Genomic DNA, 13,957 nt, shown 5'->3' on the forward strand with positions numbered 1-13,957 from the left:
AATTTACTGTTAGTTTTGTCTTTTCAGCTTTTCTCAGACATCATTCAAGGGAAGATACCAGTTTAATCAAATTTCAGTCCTTCCATTTATCTTCTGCATTATCAGAGCACTCATCTCTCTTGGTCCCTTTGGACGGCGCAGTGATTGATCATCACACCATCAGCTTGTCTGCTGGGAGCCTGGCAAGTTCCCAGTCAGCAGTCAGACTGGACAGGTTTTGGATCTTCCCGCAGGTCTCTGCTCCTTCAGTTTTCTTGGAACAGCTGTACTACCCATTTGAGTTTGGGTTTGGGATTTTTTTTGGTCTGTTTGTTTTGAAAAAAAGACATATTTGATGTAGCATCACACAAAAGAAAGAGCACTGGATTTGGAGTCAGTATCCAAGTCTCAGTGTTGACACTTTATGACCTGTATGACCTTGAGCAAGCCATCTAATCTCTCTGAGGCAGTTTCCTTACCTGCAGGGTGAAGAAGTTGGACTGGATGGCTTCTGAGATCCCTTTCTGCTCTAAATCATTGTTTCCAGATTCAACACTAAAATGAACACTAATCTGAGATCCAGGAGAACATTTCCTGAGGTGACAAGCACACAGGCTTTAGAGCTAGAAGAAACCTTACAGAATTCAACCTTTTCATTTTATAGAATAGGAAACTGAAGCCTAGAGAGGAGAAATCACAATTAGTGGCAGAGCATGAATGCAAACTCAATACTTTAGAGAGAAGATAATGTCAGAGAAAGTAATCTCTACAAGCAACCTTGTGAAGAAGTAATCATGGAAGATTTCAAACCATGTCTTGTGCTTCCTTGAAGAAAGTTTTTGTCTGGGAATCAAGATCCTATTCCCATTCCCACATCCTCATTTTGTCAAGTCAAGTCAACCAGTGGTTACTAAGCATCAGTTCTGTACAAGACCCTGTACTAAGTACTAGAATTGCAAAGAAAGGCAACAGTAGTTCCTGCCCTCACAGTCCAATGGAAGTGGGGGGCAGGAAGACAAAATGCCCAAAATTATGTACAAACAAGGTACATACAGAGTAAGTTGAACATCATCTCTCAAGGAAAGCATTAATATTCAGGACTCAGAAAGACTTTTTTGTAAGAGAAATTTTAGTTGGGACTTTAAAGAAGCCAGAAGGTGGAGGTAAGAAGGGAGAAAATTCCAGGCATGAAGACAGTCAGTGAAAGTATAGTGAGTTGATTCCGAGTAGGAGAAGAAGCAAAGAGGCCAGTGGAGATGGATTGTAGAGTACTCGGAAGGGTGTAAAGTGTAAAAAGCCTAGAGAGAAAAGGACTAGGATATTAAAGTCTTTAAAAACCAAGCAGAGAGGGCAGCTAGGTGGCGTAGTGGATAAAGCACCGGCCCTGGAGTCAGGAGTACCTGGGTTCAAATCTGGTCTCAGATACTTAATAATTACCTAGCTGTGTGGCCTTGGGCAAGCCACTTAACCCCATTTGCCTTGTAAAAAAAAAAACGAAGCAGAGGATTTTATATTGGATTCTGGAGGAAATAGGGAGTCACTGGAGTTAATTGAATTGGGGATAGAGGAGGTAACATGGTCAGACTGTGCTTTAGGAAGAGCTCTTTGACAGCTGAGTGGAGGATGTACTAGAATTGGGAGAGATTTGAGTCAGGAAAATAAACCAGCAAGCTGTTGGGTAATCTATTAGTAGGGTGTTGAAAGGACTGCACAAAACATGTTTCAAAGGTAAACAGGGTTTGGCAACAGATTGAGTGAGTAGTAGGAAGTCAAATTGAGGTGTGAACTTGGTTGTGAACCTGCAACTTAGGTGGAAAACTTTTGTGAAGGGGAGGGTATGGGTTCCTTGGGACACTGACTTCAATTCAAGGAAAGTTATTTTTTTTCCTTTTTTTAAAAGTTTATTTGGTATTTTATTTTTCACCAGATACATTTAAGAATAATTTTGGACCTTCATTTTTAAAACTGAGTACTAAATTCTCTTTTTTCCTCTAACTCTACCTCTGACCCCAAGAATTTAGATATAGGCTATACATGTATAGTGCTGCACAACATTTACATAATAGTCATATTGTGAAAAAAATATAGACCAAAAAATCCTTAAGAATAATAAAGAAAGCAAAAAAAAAATACCATGCTTCAATCTGTATTCAGATACCACCAGTTCTTTCTCTGGGGAAAGAGCATTTTTTCATCAAGTCCTTCAGAGTTGTCTTGATTCATTGTATGGCTGAGAATATCTAAGTCATTCACAGTTGATCATTTTATAATATTGCTGTTACTTTATATACAGTTCATTTCACTTTACATCAGTTCATGTAAGTTTTCCAAAAAAATTATTTCCACCTCTTGTTCTGGGAACTGTAAACATATCAACACTAGCATTGCTCTCCTAAGGATGAGTAAATTAGCAGCCCTGTTGTTCCACTCTCCATCCCTAGGATTTCCTAAACCAAGACATCCTTCCCTGGTCCTCTATATTTAATATACACACATACACATCTATTATACACACATATACATGCATGTATGTATATGCATGTGTGTATATATTAATATATATATAAATATTTATACACACATATATATTTTCTCTTCCATTAGACTATAAGTTCTTTGAGGTCAAGAGCTAATTCACTTTTACATATGTATTTTTAGTACTTATGTCTGGAATATAGCAAATACTTAACTCCTTCCCTGTTCTCTTTCTTCCTTCTTTCCTTCCACATGATTTCCTCTACATTTCTGTGCCACAATTTCTTTACCTTAGAAATGGGAATAATATCTGACACCATCCTGAGTGTTTATGAGGATGAAATTGAATAATATGCCATAACACTAAACTGCTGCTAGGCAAAGGGAACTGGGGTGCTTACCCTCTCCCCTTTCCTTTAAGGGGTCCTTCTCAGTTTTGATACCATATACTTAGAGCAAGTTCAGTTGTTCCCCTAAAGAGAGGGATCAGGCTCTTTACATCCTCACCCCAGAACACCAGGAAAAATGCAAGTTCACAACTAAGTTCACACCTCACTCTCACTTCTTCCTACTCACTCCATCTGTTGCCAAACTCTGTTAATCTTTGTAAATGTTTTATGTACAATGCTTTCATCACCTAATAGACTACTTAATAGTTTGCTGGATTGTTTCCCTGACTCAAATCTCTCCCAATTCTAGTACATCCTTCACTCAACTGACAAAGGACTCTTCCTAAAGCAGTCTGACTGTGTTGCTGCCTCTACCATCCAATTCAATAAACCCTGGTGACTCCCTATTGCCTACAGATTTGTCCCATATCTAGGATTTCCCCCAAAGTGAAAGCTGTTCACTGTACAATGTAGATCAACTGTAGAACAAATATTTTATTTCCTTCATACAAAAGAAATGCTAGGGGTGGCTAGGTGGTGCAGTAGATAAAGCACCAGCCCTGAAGTCAGGAGTACCTGGATTCAAATCCAGTCTCAGACACTTAATGATTACCTAGCTGTGTGGCCTTGGGCAAGCCACTTAACCCCATTTGCCTTGCAAAAAAAACACCTAAAAAATGCTAAACAAAAAAGATTCATGAGTACATGTTGACACTTAAAAAAGTATTAGTATCTTATAACTACTGTATTCCCCTAAGAAGTTAATATTGAAAATATAAAAATAAGACTGCTAACTTGTCATTTCTTGCTTTTCTTGGCTTTGCTCAGTCCCCACAACCCCTGAAAAGTCCATGAGTCTTCTGAAAAGGCAGACAAGGCTTAAGACTCTCCCTTCCTGGCTTTAGTCATCTTCTCAAAAAAGCAAAATACTCCTAGCTCAGTCAACTCTGCCAAACAGATCCAGAAGTTCTTGACCTCTAGAGGTTGCTTCTATGGTTGGCTTTTATGATTCTCAGTATTGATGTTTGGTTACTAATACTCAGTGAAGTATCACGAAGCCTGAAACTCGAGATCTAGGTTTAGACTCACCTACACATGTACATGCTGTTTTGTGTTCAAGTTGCCCTTCTGCCAGGGTAAGGAAGGATGCTGTCTCCCCTCCTTCAAATTACCCAACAGGGAGTCTCAAAATTATATGATGTCACAAATTCCAGAAAAAAAGAAGAGGGGGGAGAAAGTTGACTTCTTTGGGAAACCAAGGGCAGTGTTTGCTGAATGGTCCCAAAGCACCAAGTCCTTCAGAGCTGATTGTGTTTCTCCAGTAATGGAGAGGGAGCAAGCTTAGCATTGCATGTTTTCTAATGACAGTGAACCAGAAGGTCTACAATTAACTACCATCAGAAATATAAATACTAATAATGATAATAATAGTGCATGTCTATTGTGCTTTAAGGTTTACAAAGCATTTTTTTCTACTCTATAAGGTAAGGATTATCCTATTATAGGAATCAGGACACTGGAGTGTGCTAGTAAATATTTAGCAACTTGTCTTGAGGTGGGGTGGGATAGGGTAGGGAATGTGCATATACCATACTTTTAAAAATGAATATTTATTTATTTGTTTGTTTGCTTGTTTGTTTATTTATTTCCTCTTACTAGTGTATTTTTCCCAATTACATGTAAAGATAGTTTTCAATCTTCATTTTTATAAAAATTGGGGGTTTAAAATTTTTCTCCCCCCCTTTCTTCTCTCCCCCCTCCCAAGACAGCAAATAAACTGATATAGATCTTATATGCACAATCATGTTGTGAAAAAAAGAATCAGAACAAAAGGGAAAAAAACACAAAAAACCTGAAATAAGTGAAAATAGTATGTTCTGATCTGTCTTCAGACTTCATAGTTCTTTCTATGGATATAGATGGAATTTTCCATCACAAGTCTTTTAGAATTGTCTTTGACCACTATATTGTTGAGAAGAGCTGTGTCTATTATAGTTGATCATCATACAATGTTGTTGTTGTTAATGTGTACAATGTTCTCCTGGTTCTGCTCACTTCACTCAGCATCAATCATGTAAATTTTTCCAGGTTTTTTCTGAAATCTACCTACTCATGATTTCTTACAGAAGACTAGCATTCCATCATATTCATATACCCCAACTTGTACATCCATTCCTCAATTTCTAATTCTTTGGCACTACAAAAAGAACTGCTATAAATATTCTTGAACATGAGGGTCTTTTTCCTTTTTTAATGAACTCTTTGAGATAAAAATCTAGGAACAATATTGCCAGATCAAAAGGTATGAATAGTTTTTTAGTCCTTTTGGGCATAGTTCAAAATTGCTGTCCAGAATGCATAGACCAGTTTACAACTCCACCAATGGTCTTCATCATTTTCTCAAGTCTTATTGTTGTTCAATAATTTCAGTTATTTATGACTCCATTTAGAGTTTTTCTTGGTAAAGATATTTGCCAATTCTTTCTCCAAACTCCATTTAGGGTTTTCTAGGCAAAGATAATGTGGTTTGCCATTTCTTTCTCCAACTCAGTTTACAGATGAGGAAACTGAGGAAAACAGGATTAAATGATTTGCCTAGAACAGCTAGTAAATACATTTGAGGCCAAATTTGTTTTTGTTTTTGTTCTTGTTCTTGTTTTTTAGGTTTTTGCAAGGCAAATGGAGTTAAGTGGCTTGCCCAAGGCCACACAGCTAGGTTATTTTTAAGAGTCTGAGGTCACATTTGAACTCAGGTACTCCTGACTCCAGGGCCTCTGCTCTATCCACTGCTGCCTAGCCACCCCCTGAGGCTAAATTTGAATGCAGGAAGATGAATCTTCCTGACTCCAGGCCTTATATTGTGCACTATGGCACTACCTAGCTGTCTCTTTTTAAGTATAGACATCATTAAAACAATGGCTTTTGTGACTTTTAAGTTGTAAATGCTCAACAGGAAAATTTAACAAGGAGATCTCTGAGAAGTGACTTCTGTATACCCTTTTCACACTGAGATTAATTTATAAGATTAAATGGCTTGTATAAAATCCCATGTACAAGAATATGCTTTGATTTTTAAGAAGAAATGGAGTATATAAGCCTCTGTTAAAGAGATTCCTTGAAACAGGATGTATTTGAGGAAAGGGGCATAGGTGGCATAGTGGATAGATTACTGGATCTGGCAACAAGATCTGGATTAAAACATGTTCTTAGATACTTAATAATTATTTAATGCCCCTCAAGCCTCTTAACTGTTGTCTGCCTCTGTTTACTCATCTAAAATGGGGATAAAGTAGCACCTACCTTCCATGATTGTAAGGATGTGATAATATTGGTAAAATGCCTTATAAATGTTATAGCACTATATAATGCTAGCTATCATTTAGAGCAGATGTGGGGAACCTTTTTTCTGCCAAGGGTCATTTGGATATTTATAAATTTATTCTTAGACTATATTTGGTCAAACATTTAATTAATTTACCCCTAAAAAGCTACTATATTTATTGAAATTTGACTCCTGCCTGCAGTTGCCTTGGCAATGACAGACCAATAGGTCTGGGGTTCAAAGGTTCCCCACCCCTGATTTAGAGCATCTTTTAGCTCTTCTGAGCTGCATCCCCCAACAAAAACTTATCAAGGGCTGCATATAGAATTCAATATTTATTGATGACTACAATGTAACCCATATTACCAATGAGTATAATAAAATAAATAAAGTGTGATAATTCTGGACTTTGAGGGTTACTTGAATATGCTTGATTTACAATATTTACATTTTCTGGTAATTTTCTGGTAAAAAATCTCAGGACAACCATGCCCCTCACCTCCTTCTGCCCAACTTTTTTTTTTTGTTTATTTCTTCCTGAACTTTAGAACATCCTTCTAAAAATATTGGAATCACTTTCATGACTCAGGCCAGTCTAATGACTAGGCCAGTCTAATGACCAGGCCTAAATTTTTGTTCAATTAATTCAATCAATAATCAGTTCTCCTTTGAAGAGACAAAAAGCAGTCTGACCCCCTCCCCCAACTTTGGAACAGTGGTCCCCATTTCCCCTTCCTGGGTCTGGTGAGGATTAAGGCTCTGGGCAGGAGAAAAACCTAAGTCAGCACAAGTCTATTCTGAACCTGTCACTAAGGCCAATTCTGACCTTTTTCTTGTCCCAGCAAGTATGAGGGCAATTGGAGAATTGATGGGGCCTGAAGGAATGAGAATAACAAAATTGTCTTTATTAGAACAAGAATAGAGGCAAGGATAGTTCTTAGGGTAGAGGCAGTGGTAGGAAGATAGAGTATCCTCTGGGACTAAAGACCTAAAAACTTGATCCTGATGATGGATGCACCAGCTAGAGGAAGGGAAGTATTCCTGGGATTCAGCAATAGAAGAGGGGTTACCTCAAATGGTAGTGAGTTCCCCATTATTAGAGGCAATCAAATAGAGGCTGGCTCATTATTTGTTCAGAGATTCTTTTGGGGGTTTTTGTTTTTTTTAGGTTTTTTGCAAGGCAAATGGAATTAAGTGGCTTGCCCAAGGCCACACGGCTAGGTCATTATTAAGTGTCTGAGACCGGATTTGAACCCAGGTACTCCTGACTCCAGGGCCAGTGCATTATCCACTTCACCACCTAGCCGCCCCTGTTCAGAGATTCTTTAGAGGGGATTCCTGTTCAGGTACATATTGGAAGAGATGAACTCTGGGTTCCCTTCCAACTCTGAACAGGAGGGGGATAAATAGATTGGGATTGTCATGCCTGAGGACTCTCTTGTCTCTGGTCCAGTAGTCTTCCCACCCAATTCCTGAGGGATAGAAGACCTGTGAAAAAGAGTCATAAGATTTTGTGGCAAATCTGGAGAGCAGGTTGACAAACATCTCTGCAACTTCGATGCAGGATGATGACAGAGTAGACATTGCCGGGGGGTTCCCTAATTGTCCTCCTCCTGCTGCAGCATATCCTTGGTAGCTGTGGTGGGTGGAGGATATTATGGGCCACTTGTTATTATCCCTGTCATTTAAGCTGGCAAGAGGCCAACAGCAAGAAGCACTTACCCCATGGTGTATTTGCAGAATGATGAGCACCCAGCTGCCTGTCTTTAAGGTAAAATTACCACAATTAACAAATCAATCACCCTTGGGGATGCTTTGGTTTCCTCTGAAGATGAATGGACAATGTGGAAAGCATTGAGGAGCTTGTCTGAATCAGGGAAGAATATCACAGACTGGCAGTGAGACCAGGCTACCTTCATGGCCCCACTTGGTGAGAGAGCACCCTGGTTGTACAGATTAGCATTCTTCTTTGTTCATTGTCCTGATCGGTCAGCTCTCTTCTCAGAAACCTTCAAGGGTTCCCTAGTTCTGAGAGGGTAAAATCTAAATGGCTGCTCCTTACATTTAAGGCCTTCTACAACTTTACACTATGATAATAATAATAATAATAATAATAATAATAATAATAATAATAGTTCACATTTACATAGCACTTTATGGTTTACAAGGCACTTAACATATTTTATCTCAGTCATACAAGAATTCTGTGAGATAGTTGAAATTAGTGTCTTCATTTTACAGACGAGAAAACTGAGTTTAAGTGACTAACTTGTGGTCACTCAAGTAGAAAATGGTCAGATTTGGACTCAGGTCTTTCTGGCTCCAAGTTTGGTATTCTATTCACTATATCACACAATAATACACTCACAACTTCCTACTCCCTTATAGATTGTTAGGGGGAGCAATGGATAGAGTGTGAGATAGAATCAGAAAGACTCATTTTCCTAAAGTTGGTCTCAGACACTAGTTGTGTGATTTTGGGCAAGTCACTTAACCCTATTTGTCTCAGTTTCCTCATTTGTAAACCAAGTTGGAGAAGAGAATGGCAAACCCCTGCAGTATCTTCAACAATAGCAATTATCCGCTACTTCACCTTTCCAACTTTCTCTCATTTTGCTCCCCATTATTTGCTATATTACACCCCAGGCTAGCCAAGCTGGACTAATATCTTCTCCTTTCTTGTCCCTCTATTCTCATTCTCCTTGTTCCTGTCTCTGGGCCTTTGTTCACCCCACACCCTGTAGTGGGAAGAGACAACAGGAGCAAAGGTCTAAAGATGGGAGAAGGAACTTGATAACTCCATTTATGACCTTGAACAAGTCCTTCAACCTTTCTGGGTCTCAGTTTCCTCCCTTTTAGAGTGAGGAAGGGGTTAGATTACATATCATAGATTTACAGCTGGAAAAGGCCTAAGAGACCATGTAGTCCAACCCCTTGATTTTACAATTGAGAAAACTAAGGCTGAGGAAAAGGTAAATAATTTGCTCAAGGTCACACCAAGAACAAGACAGAACCAGAAATCAAAATCTGGTTGCTGGACTCCAAATCCGTCAATCTTTTCCTCATGCTTAATGAAGATGCAGAATTGTTCAGTCCAGCTGGCATGTTGATTGTGCGAAGGGAGTCAGAGTAAGGTCACTCAAGGCAAGTTAGTGAAGGCCAGATCCCTCCCATTATGATAGCAATTCATACCAGTGCAGTCACACTCACTCTTATTGGGACCTCACTGAGGTTCTAGCAGGGCCACACTATCAATACCATTTTGTAGTTGGAAAGCCAGATCTCAGAGTAATTTCGCTCTTCACAAACTAGAACCCACATCTTCAATCTCTGCATCCTACACTTTCTCCGTCACCCCCTTTCAACATTTGCTCTCTCTCTACCTAAGGGGGAGGGAGGGTTCTGTGGAGAGATTTCAGGGAATCTGTGAACTTGGATAGGGAAAAAAATTACATCTTTGTGATCACTAACTTGTAACTGCAAATTTGCAAACCATAAAGTTTTAAACAAATGCCAGCTATTGTTGTCATTTTTATTTTTATTTGCTGTTTCCTTTAATTATGAATGTAGGTATGTAGATTCTAAGAGGAGTCTATGGGCTTCACCAGACTGCCAAAGAGGTTCATGACCCTAAAAGGTTAAAAATTCCTGTATTTGTTTGAAGTCAACAATAGCAGGTCATCACAGGATTTATAACTGGAAAAAGCCTTCAAGATCTTATTGTCCATCCCCCTAAAAGGGGAAGTGACTGACCCAAGATCACACCTGGGTTCAGCTTTCAAGTCCTCCTCTTCCTCCATCCCTGCTTGTTTCAGATCACATATCTGTCCTGCCCACAACACAGACCAGATTCAGTGGCATCCCCAGGGCTGGGAACGGGGTCCCTGAGTTTCAGGAACCCTTTCCCTCTTCTTGCCAGGGCTCTGGGGACACCATAGGAGTTTGATAAGCTGACAACATGGTCAGAGTGCAGACAACACTGATGATTCTACTTGTCTGTCACTTCCTATTGGATTTCCTGGTCCAATGAGGCACAGAATCTTTGGCCAGAATGGGGTGGAGAATGGGGAGGGGGTGTCACATCCTCATTCATCGCCGCCAGGCAGGGGTGACCCGGAGGAGCTGTCGGAGGCCAAGCCTCGATGGCTGAAAGCTTCATTAGCCCTGTTTCAGTCTGAGCCTGTGCAGTGATGTGGACAAATAATGCCTCCAGTGTTATCAGCTGGGTACAGACCCCGGTTGCATAGCAACCCAGATTGGTCTCCAGCTCCAGCTTCCAAAAAAAAAATCATCATTTTCTTCAATTTAGCTTCAATGAAATGGAAAGGGACCCTTGGCAGCCCAATGTCTCCAGGCTTCTATCCTGATTGTGAGGGGTGGGGGCTATCTAGGCAAACCCAGGCTGTTATTTTTAGCCTGTCCCAGTCTCTGTCTCTCTTTCAGAATCACAGATGAGCAGAGATGAAGGGGATCTCAGAATGCCATCTCATCCAAGCCACATCTGAAACGGAATCCCTTCTACAAAACCCCCATAAGTAATATTCAAGATTCTACTCTATAACCTTCAATATGAGGAACTCATTACCTACCATCTTGGATAGCTCTCATTGTAGGGAAAATTCTCCTTAACTCTGTCTTTCTCCACCTTTCATCCATTATGCCCAATTCTGTTCTCCAGGGGAAACAGGACAAGTCTAATCCTTCTCTTGACAAGGCATGGATGATAATAATAATAGCTGACATTTATACAGTACTTTAAGGTTTACAGAGTGCTTTACATATATTATTGAATTTGACCCATAGAGAAGGAAGAAAGAAAAAGAGAATCCAGATTAAACTACTCTCTTGAAGCTCTAATTGGCTCACTCTGAACCAAGGAGGGAGAACAACCTCCATTTGTTTTTGGTAGACCTTGTAAGGGACTGGGTACTTAGGAGGCATCAATTTTTTTTTCTCTTGGAGGAGCAGGAGTTAATCATTCAACACATTTGTTTTCATTTCATTTTTTTAATGAACAAAAATGTATTTTCTTCCCCCATCCACCACTGGAAAAGAAAAAGAAAAAGAAAAGCCTTGTAATAAATATGAAAGTCAAGCAAAATAAATTCCCTCCTTGGTTGTATCCAAAATTATGTATCCCATTCTGCAACTTGAGTATCCCTTCTCTGTCAGTAGGTAGGTTTCATCCTTCATCATTAGTCCTCTGGAATCTTAGTTGTTCATTGCTCAACATTGATACCATGGGCCAAGCTAGGAGACTCAATGGATAAAGCACTGGCCTGAGGAGGATCTGAGTTCAAATATGACCTCATACACTTACTAGCTGTGTGACCCTGGGCAAGTCACTAAATCCTGTTTGCCTCATCTATAAAATGAGCTGGAACTCATTCACTCCAGAAACTTTGCCAAGAAAACCCCAAATGGGGTCAGGGTGAGTAGGACATGATTGAAACAACTCAACAGCAATGACATATGTCAGGCTCTAGGGACAAAAGAACAAAGAAAGCAATATTTCCATTTCAAAAGGAAGTCGTATTCTAATGTTTCAGTGTTAGGGGTTCCCCCTTTCCTGAAGGGAAGACATCTTCAGGACAAATACCATAAGACTTCCAGAAACTAGAGAGCCCCCCCAGGGCTTAAGCCACTTATTCTTAGAACCTTTGCCCTGAGGTCAAGCTGTGCCCATGAGCAAGTAGCCATAAACTCTCCTGGCCCATTATATCTGGTTATCTTTAGACTAGACCATTCTTTTTTCTTTCTTTCTTTTCTTTTCTATTATTTCTTTTCTTTTCTTTTTGAAACTGGGTATCTCTATCATGTCCAAGCTAGAAGTGCTGATCAATTCAGAAGGCTATTCAGTCTATAACTTTATGTGGTTTGCCCCTTCATAGAAAGCCTTATTCCCTGCCCCCACCCTGAACTCACTATATTGGTACTGAATTTATTGTGGACATCCTATCAGCTCCAGCTCACAGTACTCATTCAGTTTAGAGTTCAGCTGATCCACAGCCTCTGTCTCCCTGGTATGAGGGATTATGGGAGTGTATTACTAGCTATTATGCCATACTTTACATTTTGGGGGGTATTTGATTTTATTTTTCCAATTACATATTATGAAAATTTTTTCAACATTCATGCACTTGCATATTTATGTTATACATTTTCCTACCTCCCCTCCCCTCAATGGCAAACAGTCTGATAAAAGTTGTATGTGTATAATTGTATTTAACATGTCTCCATATTAGTCATTTTGGGTATGAGGAATGAGGACTGAAGGAAAAGAAAGAAAACCATGGGATCCAAAAGAAAAACATAAGTGAAGTTTTAAAAAAGAAAATACAGTATCCATTCAGATTCTGGGCATGTGTGTATTTTTTGTTTGTTTGTTTGATTTTGTTGTTTTTTATTTTCCTCTGGATGTGGATGGTGTTACCCATAATAGGTCTTATGGGGTCATCTCAGATCTCTGAGCTGCTGAGGGGAACTGCATCCATCATAGTTGATCAACTCACTATGTTATTGGTAATTACATTTTGTTCATCCAGCTGTCTACCAGGACCCAATTCTCACCATCAGCCATACCTTTCCTCTCCACACTGCCCCTATTCCCCACTGTTTTCTGATTTCTACTTCTTACTCCATGAGTCTTAATTAAATCAATACTGCCATGGCTTCCAGGAAAGGTATGCCAATTGTCTCCCTATATCTCCATCCCTATGACTTCCCAGACCAAAAATATTATCTTTCCCTGTCTACTACTCCCTAAAATATGTTTTCTTCTCCTATTAAAATGTAAGTTCCTTAAGAAGGATGTTGTCTCATGCTAGATCTGTATCTTTCAAGATTGCAAGGTATCTTGATGTAATAATGGGAATTCAGCAATAGAAGGGAATGATGGTAGCAATATAAACCTTTTCTCTTAAAAAAAAAAGAAAGATGTTTCTTTTTTTATTTGTATACCCAGCTCCTGGCACAGCGCTTGCTAAATAATAAATGTTTTTCATCCAATGACAAATCAGTGAAGTGCTTCTTGAATCTGCCCCAAGCCTAGTTCCTTGAACCTCAAACCTTTGGTACTCTTTGAAGCTTCCTCTAACTATCTGAACTTTAAAAACTCTGTGAAGATAAATCTGCTCCTGACCCAGCTAGTTTGAAAGATGGATTTGGGAAATCAGGTCCCTGAACTTGGTAGAGGAAGGTTGAGGGTTTCAAGCCTTAAAAGAAAGTTTATGATCTTGACTGAGGTGTCAATCATGTAGGAAGAACATTACATCTGGCAACATCTCTGAGTGACCTGGACCCAGTTAAAAAGTAATAGAGAAATATTTAACTAAATAAAAATATGGCATGTCATATCTAATGTAAATTTGTTGTTTTCTAAGTCAATATGCTGCTCAAAGTGATCCATATGCATAGTTTAGTGGTTCCCATTTCTATTTGAGTTTGACACTAGGACTCTAGAGAAATGATGATGGAACATGCTACTCCATTCTGTCAGAAAAGTGAACTCAATGTGTAAACTGAGATGTGCTTGTTTGAACATGGAATTGTATGGATGTTTTTGACTCTGCTTATTGAGGAAGAGTAGAGCTAGTGATTTGTTGTTCGATCGGGTCCTACTCTTTGAGTCTCCACTTGGGGTTTTCTTGGCACAGATACTGGAGTGGTTTGCCATTTCCTTCTCTGCTCATTGTACAGATGATCAAACTGAGGCAAATATGATTAATGACTTGTCCAAAAACACACAGCTAGTAAATGTCTGAGACCTGATTTGAACTCAGATCCTTCTGAC

The 13,957-nt window shown here is 39.4% G+C and overlaps 1 protein-coding gene across 1 annotated transcript in view; it reads left to right on the forward strand.

Moving 5' to 3' along the window:
- Positions 1-12,455, forward strand: part of ARHGAP40 (Rho GTPase activating protein 40) — a 152,172-nt gene extending 139,717 nt beyond the window's left edge. Inside the window, exon 16 of the mRNA XM_074211954.1 lies at positions 28-12,455. The gene's annotated coding sequence lies outside the window, so the exon portion shown is untranslated. The remainder of the gene's footprint in view (positions 1-27) is intronic.
- Positions 12,456-13,957: the final 1,502 nt, after the last annotated feature.

This window comes from Macrotis lagotis, chromosome 1 (assembly GCF_037893015.1).
Source record: "Macrotis lagotis isolate mMagLag1 chromosome 1, bilby.v1.9.chrom.fasta, whole genome shotgun sequence".
NCBI lineage: Eukaryota > Metazoa > Chordata > Mammalia > Peramelemorphia > Peramelidae > Macrotis > Macrotis lagotis.